Below are 12,836 nucleotides of genomic sequence, written 5' to 3' on the forward strand. Positions count from 1 at the left end.
TTATTGTGAGGTTTTCTTTCAATGTTGGTTATTCTTAGAACTATTTTCTTGACATTTCAAGTGTGATCTTGTTGTGTCAAACTTGTGATACTTCGGTTTCTTAGATTGCTATCTAACGTGTCCAAGTGTTTTCAACATTGAACGTATAAGGTTCGGGTTTATACTTTTTAGTATAGGTTCTTTCTTGTTGTTTGTTTGTTAACCAAATTTCCAGATTTGTTCTTTCACTATTGTCATCTGCACAAAGCATTCATCTTTTACCTTTCAACATTATAAATTTCCAGCAACCTAATTGCTTCTTTTCTTCATCATTTCTTCACCCCTTATTCACAATTTTAGTCCATAACCTTAGCCTTGCAACCAACAACATCATCTTTAGCTTCAGAAAGTTTGTTACAAAGGAATTGCTTACTTCGGTCTAGATCCACTACAATCAAAGAGGTCCTTATTCAACCGGCTGCCTCATCTCATGTGGTAATCATAGCAAAGGTTTGAACCAAGTAAGAAGTTCATCTTTGAAATAAAAAAAAAGAATTTTGAAAATTAGAAAATCCAAAAATTAAAAAAAAAAGATGATGAAAAGTGCAATGATCTTGTGTTCTTCAACATTGAAATGCTTTGATTCAACCCAAAATGCAACATCTTTGATTATTTCGGTGATAGTCTCGTTGTAAACATTTCTTTGTAGTAAGTTTATTGATTTTCTTTCATCTCTTATTTCTTTGTTTTCCTTTCAAATTTAGCCTTTACTTTTATTGTTTTTCAATTTACGTTAATCGTTGTCTGATTATTTTAGCCGACACACTTGACAGATTCTGAAAGATCGAAATTAGTTCGTAAAATAATTGATTGCGAGGGAACGAGTGGAAAAGGTATATTGAGCGTGTGAGATCAGAAGGGGATACAGAAAAGAGCCATTAAAAGTTTCTCCCGAGTGAAACATGAGTGTTGAGTGATTGAGTGCCAATTCTGATTTCTTTGGAGCGATATTGTGAGAATCTTTGTGTGTGTGTTGTGAGGTCCTATATACATTAATTATTTTTGTGTTGTCTTGTTTTTACTAATACGACAGGTTCTAGTGATAGTAATCCGGGTGACCATCCACCAAACATGCAAATACAGGCCATTACTCGTGAGATACAGAGGATGTTAATGGCAGAACTTGAGCCATTACACTCTAGAATGGATAAAATTGATGGAGGATGCCAATCTCATCATAATGAAGAGTTAATGATGAAAACGAAATTAACCAGTCTCTGAGACTGAATCAGAGACAAGGGCATGTATTTGATGATAATTTGGCTAATATAAAAGTTGTAATCCCATATTTTTAGGGACGAACTGATCCTGATGCATATTTGGCATGGGAGAGTAAAGTTGAGCATGTTTCGAGTGTTATAATTACTCAGAACAAAAGAAAGTTCGTTTGGAAGCAATGGAGTTTGTTGATTATGCTCTTATTTGATGGGATCAATTGTTGATCAGTAAATGAAGAACCGGTGAGGGTCCAGTGAATACGTGGGTAGAAATGAAGCGAGTCATGAGAAAATTATTTGTTCCATCTTATTATCATTGTGATTTATTTCATAAATTACAAAACTTGAAACAGGGTAATCGAAGTGTTGGATATTACTTCAAAGATATGGAAATGGCCATGATACGTACAAATATCAAGGAAGATAGAGAAGTAACTATGGCATGTTTTCTTGCAAGTTTGAATTTTGAAATTGCTAACATTGTTGAGTTACAACATTATGTCGAGTTCAATGACATGGTGCATATGGCGATCAAAATATAAATACAGCAATGTAGAAAATCTTCTTATCGAGGTAATACTCTTTCTAAAGTTTTCTCTAATCCATTATTTACTCCTAACAATCCAGGAAGCAAGCACCGCTTAAGATTAAGGAAATAACATAATTGAGTAGTCCAAAGCCTCTCGTTGTTTAAGTTGGACGTGGAAGGCAACATATTTAACAATGACGCAGAGGAGATACCCAATGCTTCAAATTCCTTGGCAGAAGGCATGTTTCTAGTTAGTGTCCTAATCAAAGGACAATGTTAATGTGCGTGAATGGGGATATAGAGTCCGAATTTGAAGATGATGAGCAAGAAACCCCTTTAGTGGATGGTGATAAATATGATGACCAAGTACAGACATGTGCAATGGGTGAAGCACTTGTGGTTAAGAGAAGTTTGAATGCACAACCAATTAAAGATGAACAGCAACGAGAAAACATCTTTCATACAAGTTGTCTTGTAAATGACAAGGTATGTGTTATGATTATTTATAGTGGTAGTTGTACTAACGTTACAGGTACTGTTATGGTTGACAAGTTAGGACAAAAAATGACAAAGCATCCTAATCCGTACAACCTACAGTGGCTGAATGATGGTGGAGACTTAAAAGTCACTAAACAAGTTCTTACACCATTTACCATTGGAAAGTACGAGGATGAAGTGTTGTGTGATGTTGTGTCAATGGATACCACTCATTTGTTATCTGGACGTCCATGGTAGTTTGATAAAAAAGGTGATGCATGATAGTTTCATAAATAGATATTCTTTTATGAATGTATGTAAGAAAATCAACTTAACACATTTAACACCAAGTCAAGTGCAAGAATATCAAGTTCGTTTGAAAAAGAACAGTGAAGAAGCAAAAGGGAAGAAAAATATGAACGTGTACACAAGCAGAAAAAAAATAAGGAAATGTCTTTCCTCTCAGCAATCTTTACTTATTTTAATGAATAAAGAGCATTGTTTATTGGTTAAAATTCTCGCTGATTTGCATGTGTCTATTACATCTCTTTACAGGAATTTGAGTATGTGTTTCTGGATGAGACACCGAGTGGGTTGCCACCTATTCGGGGAATTGAGCATCAGATTGACTTTATTTGGGGAGCTACTATTCCAAATAGGATAACATATCAAAGTAATCCCGAAGAAACAAAAGAAATTAAGAAGAAAATCATTGAGTTGATGGAGAAGGGTTACATTTGAGAGACCTTGAGTCTGTGTGTTGTACCAGTGTTGTTGGTGCCAAAGAAAGACGGAACGTGGAGAATGTGTGTCGATTGTCGAGCTATGAATCAGATTAATATCAAGTATTAACAACCTATTCCACGCCTTGATGATATACTTGATAAATTATGCGGTGTGAGCATCTTCTCCAAGGTAGATTTAAAGAGTGGGTATCATCATATTCAAATAAGAGAATACGATGAATGGAAGACAACCTTCAAAATTACATTGATTTTGTATGAATGCTTAGTGATGCCTTTTGGTTTAACTAATGCACCTAGTATGTTCATGCAACTAGTGAATCATGTTTTGCGACCTTATATTGGAAAATATTGTGTTGTGTATTTTTATAACATTCTTATCTACAACAAGTCATTGCAGGAACATGAGGAACATTTGAGAAATGTTCTTGGCATATTGAGAGAAGGTTTAACTAATGCACCTAGTATGTTCATGCAACTAGTGAATCATGTTTTGCGACCTTATATTGGAAAATATTGTGTTGTGTATTTTTATAACATTCTTATCTACAACAAGTCATTGCAGGAACATGAGGAACATTTGAGAAATGTTCTTGGCATATTGAGAGAAGAAAGGTTGTTCAGTAATTTACAGAAATGTGTATTTTGTATTGACAAGCTTACCTTTCTTGGTTTCATTTTTAGTGCCCAGGGGGTAGAAGTTGATCCTGAAAAGGTTAAGGAAATTCAGAAATGGCCTCGACCAACATCGATAAGTCAGGTTAGATATTTTGATGGTTTAGCCAATTTTTATCGTCGGTTCGTGCCTAACTTCAGTTCCATTACCACACCCTTAACCGGGATTATAAAGAAAAATTTTGTCTTCAACTGGGTAATGAATAGGAGGAATCCTTTTTAAAAATAAAGGATTGTTTGACTAAGTTACTAGTGCTAGCCTTGCCTAATTTTGATAAAATGTTTGAGATTGAGTGTGATGCTTCAAGTATAGGAATTGGAGCTGCTTGTCATAGGAAAAGCGACCAATTATATTTCATGCATACATTAGTTCGAGCACTTGAGACGTGGCAGCACTCTCTTTTGCTGAAATAATTTGTAGTTCATATCGATCACGAGGCTTTAAAACACATTACAGGTTAACATATATTGAATAAAAGGCATGCTAACTGGGTTGAATTTTTAGAGTCTTTTCCTTATGTAATTCAATGTAAAAAGTGTAAATACAATGTTGTAGCGGATACCTTGTCCCACAGGTATGTACTTCTGAATTATTTGGATTCTCATTTGATTGGTTTGGCTTATATTAAAGATTTATATGCCACTGACCCTAATTTTGGAGAAAGACATATATAATGTGAAAAATGTGCAAATGAGAAGTTTTATCGACATGATGGCTAACTTTTTAAAAAGGAAGAATTTGCATTCCTCAAGGGTTAATTCGAGAAGTCCTTATTCAAAAGGCACATGAAAGTGGACTTATGGGACATTCTGGACTTACTAAGATGTTGCACATTCTGAAGGAGCATCAATTATGGCCTAAGATGCGTAGGGACGTTGAAAAAAATATGTAAACGTTGTGTAACATGTAAGAAAGTGAAATCGAAGGTACTATTACACTGTATGTATTTGCATTTACCTATTCCTGATTCTCCTTGGCTGGATATCTCGATGGATTTTGTGTTGGAATTTCCTAGAACTAAGACAGGTAGAGATAGTATCTTTGTTGTGGTTGATATGTTTTCAAAGATGACTCAATTCATTACGTGTCATAAGACTGATGATGCTACTAATGTGGTCGACTTGTTTTTCAAGGAGATTGTTTGTTTACATGGAATTCCTAGGTCTATTGTTTCTGACAGGGATGTTATCCTGAAGACTCTTTGGAGTAAATTGGGAATGAAACTGATGTTTTCCACTACTTGTCTTCCTCATACTAATGGACAAACTGAGATTGAAAATTAAGTTTTATCTACTTTATTGTGTTCTTTCATTAAAAAGGATATTAAGACATGGGAATATTTTTTGTCGCGTGTTAAGTTTGCCTATAACCATTATGTCCAATGGATTTACTGCCATTACGTGAAGAAAAGGTTATGAACAGGGATTGAAAGTCTAAGGCAGACTATGTGAAAATGTTACATCAACAGGTTAAGGAAAAACAAGAGAGAAGGACTCAGTTGTACGAGAAACAAGGAAATAAAGGTCGTAAGCGGGTTACCTTCACTTTTGGAGATGGGTTTGGGTTCATTTTCAAAAGGAACTTTTTCCAGCCCAACGACGTTCTAAGTTGTTACTACGAGGAGATGGTTCGTTTCAAGTGTTGGAGAAAGTGATAACGCTTATAAGTTGGACTTACTGGGTGAATTGAATGTAAGTTCTACATTTAACGTTTTTGATTTATCCCTTTATGTTGTTTCTATAGATTTAAGGTCAAATCTTTTTCAAGAAGGGGGATGATATGAGTACATCTATGCCATCAAAGGAAACTGATCCGGAGGTCCTGCCAACAAGACCTATCACACGTTTTAAAGCAAAGCATTTTGAGGAAGTTCTGTCTCTTAAGTGTTTACGAATTTTTGAATCATTCCATAATGTTAATGCCTTAGAAACTAATCCTTTTAATGTGTTATGTATTCATGTGTAAGGCCACGTTATTTATACTAAGTCATTTGCATTAGTTTTATTCGGTATATAAGTGTGTGCATTATATATATTACTTACTTTATATTTTTAATAAGTTTTATAGCTCAAAAGTGTGTTTACATGGTATTTTCATCTTATTAGTAAGTTTACAATAAGTTTACCCTAGTTTGATGGATGTTATTGTGTTTTCCAAATAGGAACAATAAAGGGCAGCAACTTATAGTCTTAATCCTAGTTCTATTGAATCTCAAATGAGTGTATGCAGCTCATTTCAGCTCAAATTAGCTTCGTTCAACTCCACTAGCTCAATTCAAGCTAACAAGTCCAGAAGCAGCTCAAAGGTGTCCTATGTGTTGGAAAGTGTCCTACAAGTGTGTGAGTAGTATGTGGGGCATTGTATACCTATCCAAGAGTGCATGGCATGTATGACATTATGAAAATATGTGGAAATTCAACAATGGTCATATTTGAATTCAAACTAAATGCACATGTGTAATTGTTTGAATTCTCAATAATTTCCTCCATGCATGGCCATTTTTAACCTCCTTATCCACTCATTTAACACATGAAAATGTGTTAAAATCATTCAAAATCAACCACACAAGGGAGTTATATGGTGGTTTTTCATTTCCGTTTGTATACCTATCCAATAGTGCATGGCATGTGTGACCTTGAGCACATGTGTGGAAATTCAACAATGGGCAGATTTGAATTCAAACTAAATGCACATGTGTAATTGTTTGAATTCTCAACCATTCCCTCCATGCATGACCCATTTTTAGCCTCCTTATCCACTCATTTAATACATGCAAAATGTGTTAAATTTATTTAAAATCAGCCACACAAATGGGGGGCAACACAAGGGAGTTACATGGTGGTTTTTCATTTGAGTTTTAAATTCAAAACCTGATTATTTTGTAGCCACAAGTGATGGTCGACCATATCTCTCATTTATCTATATATTTTGTACTTTTCTAATTACAAAGGTTAGACATTTGATGAATAAAAATTAGTGTGTGGTTTTCTCTCAATGTTGGTTCTTCTTAGAACTATTTTCCTGACATTTCAAGTATGATCTTTTTGTGTCAAACTTGTGATAATTCGGGTTCTTAGATTGCTATATAACGGGTCCAAGTCCTTTTAAGACTGAACGTATAAGGTTTGGGTTTATACTTTTTTATATATGTTCTTCTTGTTCTTTGTTTGTTAACCAAATTTCAAGGTTTGTTCTTTCACCATTGTTATCTTCACCAAGCATTCATCTTTCACCTTTCAACATTCTAAATTTCCAACAACTTAATTTCTTCACCCCTTATTCACCATTTTCTTCCCTAACCTTAGCATTACAACCAACAACATCATCCATAGTTTCAGAAAGTTTGTTGCAAATGACTTGCTTACTTCGTTCTAGATCCATTACAATCGAAGAGGTCCTCATTCAACAGGCTTCCTTATATCACTATTGTTCTAATACAACCCAAATAAAAGTAAAAACCTAATTACACTTTGCAAAACCCAAACCCCTAATCAATTATTCAGCCCATTTACCAGTTCTAAATTCATATCAATTACAACAAAAAATCATTAATATATCAAACCAACCATTATGACTACCCGCTCAAGCCCAAACCTAACTGACCCAATCTAGTAGCCCATAAGCAAAACCCAGTTGGCCCAATTCTTTGTGTTAAATTAGCTAAACAAAAAAACCCTAGTTAGGGCCCCATTGCTACTACTGTCAATGTTCCTCCATATCACATTATTCTTTAAATCAAGAGCCACCTCACGTGCTCTAGACGTCCCAATGAAACCCACATGATTTCCAAAAGTTGGCCACGTCCCTCGTAGTCCCCTCTATCATAACATATGCAATCTCGTGATCCCCTAGTCCCAGCGAGCATCCGAGATCAGCTCAAAAACATGCCATATAACAGGAGATTGAAGGAAAGTCAACAAAAAACCAATTTTTTATATTTTGACCTATATAATCTCGATAACCAGGTATAAAAACCCTAAAAAGAAAGTAAATGTAAAGGTTAGAAATTGAGGAACATGGTAATCAGAGAAATCAAAAGCAATACCTAATTTTAAGGTACTTCAAATTTCGTTCACCCTTCTCTATTTTATTTGTACTCAATTCGTGTGTGCATGTTTTCTTTTCGATGTAAAATAAGGGGAAGGAGGGTATAAGGGTGAGTTGATTACCTAGGTCATTTTGGTTCCATACCCTCAATCATTAGAGTGTCTTGGTTATCGTCAAAACAAAGAGTGTAAGCCTATAATCGGTCTAGATGGCTGCTTCTTTAAGGGCCCATTCAAAGGAATACTTTTGTCTATTATAGGGAGAGATGGCAATAATCAGATGTACCCTATCACATGGGTTATTGTCGAGGGTGAAAGCACATATTCTTAGTCTTGGTTTATAAGTCTAGTGGCAGCAGACTAGGGATTGGATGATGGATTTGGCTACACCATTATCAGTGACCAACACAAGGTAATTAAATTTATTAAATTTACTTGACGCTAGTTGTTAGTTTGCTATTAACAGCCTGACTTGCTATTGTTATATCACTTGATGATATATTTCAATTGCCACTGTTATATCACTTGCTCCAGCTAACAGTATTTATTTTAGTTAAATCTCATTCATTAAATTGCAATGTTTGGTAACCCAATTCTTCAACATTTCACGAATTAAAATTGTAATAAAATTAGTTACAACAGTAGTATTAATTGCTAATTGTAATTGGACTACAAAAAACCTTGTTTGTTTATTTCTAATGCATGATTATAGATTAATCGAAAAGGATATTTGTCTAAAAACTAAAATTAGTTACAATCAATATTTAGATATTGTTATATGATAATTGAATAAAATGTTAAATTAAGTACAATTTTGTTTGATAGGGTATTGAGATTGTTGTAAATGATGTTCTACAACGAGTAGAACATCGACATTGTACTCGACACATGTTTGCGAATTAGACTGGAAGGAAGAGAGAAAAACTGTATCAGTTTGCCTTTTGGAAAATTGTTAAGTCCAAGACTAAGAGAGAATGTGAGGAGAACAAAGATGCACTATCAAAGATTGATACCATACTTTCTACTAATTGTTTAACAAAAAAGAGAAAATATGGATCAAGGCCTTTCAAATGATGCATGCCAAGTCAGATATAGTGGACAATAATTTATGTGAGGCTTTTAAATTGAGCATTGTTGATGCAAAGTACAAGAGCGTCATTACAATGCTTGAAGAGATTCAAGTCAATATAATAATAAGAATAGTTGAAAAGTGGAGATTGTTAACTACATGGAAGTACAATTATGGGCCTCTAATCAAGAAAATATTTGACATCATGAAGAAAGACAACATTCAGTGGAGAATGATTTGGAATATAGATAATGGATGTGAGGTAACGAAAAGGAGTAAGTAGTACATTGTAAACTTGAATGAAAAAATATGGACCTGTAAAATGTGGAATATATGTGGGATTCCATATACGCATGCTTGTTGTGGAATATGGCATACTGGTGGTGTAATACCACAACTATCGGGTCGGTGACCATAATGAAAGGATTTAAATTTTAGTGGGCTAAATTGAGTAAATTTAAAAGTATATGGATTTATTTAGGAAATTTTTCTTAAGACTTATTAGTAATAATGGAAGAATGTAAGGGCATTATGGTCTTTTAGAGGGAAATGAATTTAATATTGATTTTATTAAGGATATTTATTTAGGGTTGAAAAGGGGAAATAGGATAAGCTAAAAATTGGTTCTCATCTCCTTCTCATCCTCGTGCTCCCCATAGCAAAGGTAAGGTTTCTTCAATTTGGTTTTCCATTTCGTTTATGGGTTGGTTTTGAAGCCTTAAGTGATATAGAAGGTTAAGGAAAGCTTAAGAGTGAATAAAACTAAGAGATTAATGATTTATTTGTGATTTAAGAAAATGGGTTTTTAAATGACTTGATGAAATATGGTCAGTTATTGGAGTTTTAAAGCATATTTGACTTCCCAAAGAAGTAAATAAGAAATTTGGAGCCTTAGAAGTGGTTAAAAACATGTTTGAAAAATTGGTGTGATTCTTAGTTTTGAGTGCTCTTTGGAGATTTTAGATGTTATAAGAAGATTTATGGAGGTAAGACAATTGGCTTAAGTGATGATGAGTTTAATTGTATGGTTGGAGATAAAAGTAAGATATTTAAGCGACAATGGGGTAAAAATCGAAGTGAAATAAGTAAAATTTGGGTAAAGGTATCGGTACTCGAGAACAACATTGATACTATAAGGTTAAATTTGAGGAAAGATGATGAACATGATGAACAATATCGATACTGATGTGGGGGTATTGATACCAAGAGGAAGGTATCGATACTGCAATTGAAAAAATGGATTCCATAAAGTAAAAATTGTATCGATACTGAAGAGAGTATCAGTACAATAATAGAGAAGCATTGATACCATAGGATGAGTACCGATACTATTCAGTTTGAAATTTTAAGTTAGGATGAAATTTTAATTGAATTTGAAAATTATAGTACTTTTGAGTATTAATATTTTGTAAAAATGTTAGTAAGGATACTGACATTGTATTTTATATTTGTATATGTGATTATGGATGCTTGCGTAGTTCGTGATCAAGTTTGTGATACAAGCAAACCAAAAAGGTAACGAAAAAGTTCAAGAATAGTCGGACTACGTCAGTAAGGCATAATATTGAGGCATATCAGGTGAGTGTATTTATTGTACTTGTATGAGATGAGGATGAGTTGCGATGAGTCAACCTCGAATGTTTTGATAAAAATATATTTTACAATATTTTGATATGTTTTCATAATGATTATGGAAATGATATTACGAATAATTTTATAGTATGAACTGCTCTAAAATGAATATATGCACTGGTTATCGATGTTTCAGAAATAAATGTTTAATATGCGAATTTCACTTAAAAGCCCATTGTATATGCATTGAGAGTCATAGGTTCATTTTGATATAAATTTTATATGATGTACTATGTGTACTTTCGGCCCTAGATGTGCAACTATGGTATTCATAATGAGTTATTGAATTACCATTTCGAGATACAATTTTTTTATAAAAGTTATCGATCGATTTTGTTTAATGCATATGTTGCATTTTCATAATAGTACTATATGTACTTTCGGCACTATTTGTGCATCCATGGAATTCATAATGAGTTTGTGAATTTCCATTTCGGTACTTCGGTGCAACGCATGTACCTTGCATGATGATTTGACATACATTGGGTAAAGAAAGGATAATTTGGAAAAATACTGATTGATAGGTATGTTGGGTGTACTAATTATTGTTTCGCATGATTATATGAACGAAACTTGTTTTGCCAAGCCAATTTATGTATTAATGTGATTTATACATTTAAATTTGTATTTTGATATTTCATGATATACATACATTTAGTTTACACCTCATTTGTATTATTATGCCTCACTAAGTATATACATAGCATGTGATGACTTTTCACATATAGGTAAAAGCAAGGATTAGAAGTAAAGAGTACAGAACAACTCCATGCATCAAGGAATATACTACAATAACAGTAAGGCATCCTATGATTAAATTTTGACTAAGTTTAGTGGCATGTACTTATGAATGTCCTACTAGCTCTATTTAAATATTTTGGAAACTGGTTTGTAATAGATAAACTGAATCGTTTTATGCTAATTTTAAATATGGATAATATGAAATAGAATTACTAATTTGAGTACATGTGTTTAATATATATATATATATATATAATTGAAGAATGTCTTGTAAACTATATTATTAAATTATTTTATCTAAAGAAATAAAAATTTATAGTTTACAAATAAGAAAATATTTTAAAAGTCATGTGACCCCTGTGACTTGTGTACAAAAGTGTATACGAGAAATGGGTATTACATTTATTTGTATCCGTGCTACAGGTTTAGCCATTTCTGGACATAAAATGAGTATTAATTTTGTTAAGAATGTATACATGCCACAAGGATGTCAAAAGTTTACTGATAGTTGTATATATATTGGGATGATGCTTATAAGGGAGTAAAGTTACTCTTTACTAATGTAAGATGATTTTGATTGTGTTTAGATTTCAAAAACAAAAGACAAAGGTAAGAAAATTGATAATGTTGAAAAGAGGGTCGAGATCAAAATCAACTCAAAAGAATCCGACATGACTTCAGTATCACACCTTAGAAGGGTAGAAGCTGTTAGGGATCTTCCTCCATTCTATGGAATAAATGCCCTAGCGTTTCATGAAGTTTCTCATTTGAGGAATCCATTAAAAAGTTTAAATGGTTTAGAAGAGAAGTTGAATCGGATGAGAATCCAGGGGAGATTTCTTAATCTAGTGATGACTCTGAGGTTTCTTCAGGTAAGTTTAAATAATTCAGAAACATTTAAGTTAAGCATTAAAAGGTTTAAAGCATTATTGAGTTGAGTAAGAGGAAAACGTGAGTGGTAAACACGTTTTTTGCTAAAAGTTTAAAGAAAACTAAGTTATTAGTGAATCAAATGATTATGAGTTTGTATGAGAATAGATGTTAAGTTTTAGGGACTTGATAGAGTTACCTTTTGAAGTTAAATTTACGAAAGTGTATTGTCTACCCATTCCATGCTACAATTAATTATTGCTTAGATTGAGATTGACTCTCGAGAACTTGAAAAGTGTCAAGTTCGTAATGATAGGGAAAAGGGTAAATTTTTTACTAGTGTAAATTTAACATTAACTGCTATGAAGTTATTGCTACGAATTTCTCAAGTCTTCTTATTAAATGATGTGGATATTTAGACTTTTATACTTGAGAGGGAAAATATTTCAACTACTTGAGAATATTTTCATTGGATCCAGAAAAGTTACACGGATTACCGCAAGAAGGAAATAAGAAATTTTAAAATAAAGGTATTCTATTTAACTTGATCTTGAGTGATATGATATCGGTAAACCCTATGGGTCATGGTACAAGTGTGAGTCAGACATGTAGTAAATATCCGATAAAGATTCAAGGGGCTATGTTCCTGATGAATCTGATGGAATTATCTTTTGACGAGTTTGAGATCATATTGGGTATGGATTGGTGTCTCCACCTTATGGTTGGGTTATTGGTCTTAAGAAGCAATTATTCGGAAAGATACATAGGATTTGGAAATTATAGTTATTGGAGGAAAA

Source organism: Hibiscus syriacus, unplaced genomic scaffold, assembly GCF_006381635.1.
Source record: "Hibiscus syriacus cultivar Baekdansim isolate YM2019G1 unplaced genomic scaffold, ASM638163v2 tig00017808_pilon, whole genome shotgun sequence".
Lineage (NCBI taxonomy): Eukaryota > Viridiplantae > Streptophyta > Magnoliopsida > Malvales > Malvaceae > Hibiscus > Hibiscus syriacus.